This window comes from Aplysia californica, unplaced genomic scaffold, assembly GCF_000002075.1.
Source record: "Aplysia californica isolate F4 #8 unplaced genomic scaffold, AplCal3.0 scaffold00568, whole genome shotgun sequence".
Classification (NCBI taxonomy): domain Eukaryota; kingdom Metazoa; phylum Mollusca; class Gastropoda; order Aplysiida; family Aplysiidae; genus Aplysia; species Aplysia californica.
This window is the reverse complement of record NW_004797838.1, coordinates 234,542-237,464: the sequence shown is the minus strand read 5'-3', so window position 1 is coordinate 237,464 and position 2,923 is coordinate 234,542.

The window sequence follows — 2,923 nt, the reverse complement described above, 5'->3', positions numbered from 1 at the left end:
CCCGACTCCCCCCAGCAGTCGCCCCCCCCCAATGACGTCACAAGAGATCTCCTCAATCACTGAGTAAACACAGCAGACGTGTCGATCGTGCAGTCAGGAAGCTTCTGATAGTCCCTACGAGGTGTCACTGCGGGGCGATAAGATCTGCATGTCCATTGTCTTATACTCTTACAGTGTCACTGATTTATTGAAGAGAGAAAATCAGAACACACAGACAGTCCTTCTTATTAAAAGGATGGTAAGATTTTACTTCATTTGAATACCAAGGCCCCAAGTTAAGAGATCAACTCTTTTGATTCATTCTAATGCCAGCCGAAGTCGTTTCTGTTTTAAATTAATACGATGAATATTTGGAGTCATTTTCTTTTAGTTAGAACACAACGTTTTATGGTACTGTTGTACTGTATTGTAAAGCGCTCAGAGCCTGTGTACTTTACTCGGGGTTGAGCGCTATATAAATGTCATTTATTTTTATTATAATTACTTCCGCACACACGCGCAGATGCATTGCTTTTAGGGGGCACAATCGCCGTGTTATACGAATGTAGAACACAAATATGGCCACGAAAACCGTCGCAAATCAATTGCTTTCTAGAAAATATCAAACCTAATGGCAAAACATATTATTATCATTGTGAAATACAGGGGGTCCCGGCAAAGGTTGTAGAACAAACCAAACAATAGTTGATCTATACCTACTTGAGACACCAGTACTTGCCAACCTGGGCGATATATTACATTTGGCAAATTTGGAGGGTAGTGAGGGTCACTTGGTTTGTGACAAGTTTTATTTCATGTCCCTTTTTTGGAAATGCGTGTGGGTGGGCTCGACGAACATACAAAAGTGGCAAATGTGGGGCCTGCTACAAAAAGGTTGACAAGCACCGAGTTACACGGTAAAACTATAACGCCATCGATTTGTGGCTTGTTTGTGCACAGGACAAAATCCAAGTGCTCTTAAGAACCCACCAGAGTAATTGATACGTCGAATTGATTGTCGCTTGTTTTCTACAATCGTTTGTCAATGTATTGTTTGGAGCGGCAATGTTAAATAAATAAATACCTGCGCGGTCACTGAGTGCATCTGACAGGCTCTACTTCTTTTCTTTCCTCTCCGTTGTTTCAACTTTCAACCCTGTTGTTTCTTTTTGTCTGTCCATCCTGCTCAGTCCCTGCATTAGATGCATCCAAACTGACTCATGGACTCATGGAACATTGGAGGACTTGACAGTCACTTTGTTCTGTTTCCTGGTTAGAAAATGGAAATGGGAGGGGGGGGGTTGATGTTATGTTGTTTGTTTAGTTGTTAAGTAGGGTGGTTGATTTTCTTGTTTTTTTTTTTTTTTCTTTGAGAAGAGAGAAGCATATAGGCACGACCAGCACCACTCAGTGTTTGGAGAAAGCAAGAGCTGATAGACTGAACACAATACACAATAGAGGGAAAGAAAAATAGCGACGCCTTTTAAAAAATATAAATAAATTAAAATGTAGGTTTCTAGGCCGACGTGTCACAAGTGTCCACTTTGACGAAACTAGATAATGTTTACTTTTCAATTTATTTGTTGCTGGGTTTTTTCTATCTTGGACACAACATATATGCGCATGCTTGAATGCTAAAAGACGTAATTCAGATTGCAACCGCCCGGAATTATGGGGGACCAAGGCAAAGGAACATAAGTTGTGCCTAATAGGGGCACTTTACAGCCACGTTTATGATAATAATGATAAGGATAATGATAATGATAATGATAATAATACTGACATTGACCAACGCATCTGCAGAGGATACTATTGTGTAAAGAGAATTAGCCTAGAAGAAATAAGGATTAAGAAGACTTATGGCTTCTGCTAGGGACAATGAGGAGACCAGCTCTGTCAGTGGCACCCTCCAGCTGTCCTTTTTGAGCCTATATTATCACAGTATTTTATAAGAGTTCGTCTTATAGCCCGTGCACACTGCAAAAACAAATCGAGTTCAGTCGAATCGAATCGGGGCCAGACAGGTTTTCCTCCACGTAGGGGCAAACGCTAGCATTTTGGCACAATATGACCGATTCGACTCGAGACCTTGAAAAACGAGCACGTTTGGTTTTGAAGGTCACAATCGAACTTGGTCGAATTCATTCATCGTGTTGTGCCAAAATGGTGGTAGCTTTTGCTAACTCATGGAGGAAAAATCTGCGACTCGACTCGACTGAATTCGATTGTCAATGCGCACGTCGACTGAATTCGTTTGTCAATGTGCACGGGAGTATAATACTAGCTCGTGAGCCGGGGTCTGGCTACTTTGGGTCAACACTCTCGCGCTCAACGGTCCTCAAATCTTCTTAACAATATTTCTTTGTATTAGAGGGTTACGGATTTGCGTCAGGGGAGAGTTGGGTGGGAATAATAATATTAATATGCGCTCAATTATTTCCTCGCGTCTTGCGGGGCAAAACAGACTTATCAATAAACACTTTGGCCGGAATTACCTAGAGAACGGACAGCCTAGCATATGCCGAAGGTCTATACATCAATCAACTTAGCAGATTTTCCCCACAGTTACGACTAGCGCCGCTAAGAGCATCCGAGCCGTCCCAAGTCCATGTGGTATGCGTACAATCGGATCAGAATCACGAGGTGATGATGTTCTCTCTCTCTCTCTCTCTCTCTCTCTCTCTCTCTCTCTTCTCTTTCTCTCTCTCTCTCTCTCTCTTCAGTCACTGAGCCGATCGTAGAAGGGACAGAACAGGAACCAGGCAGATCTGGGCGGCCTTTGACCGTGAGTATATAAGGGTGGCACGTGCTTCAATTGCGCGTGCTTGAATCCTGCTCACAATGCCAAGGTCAGTAGGGTTAGTACATGTATCTGGTCGAGTCATCAGTTCTTTTCTTGCCACCCCTCTCCCCCCTCCCTCCATCCTTTATCACTTGACCCCCC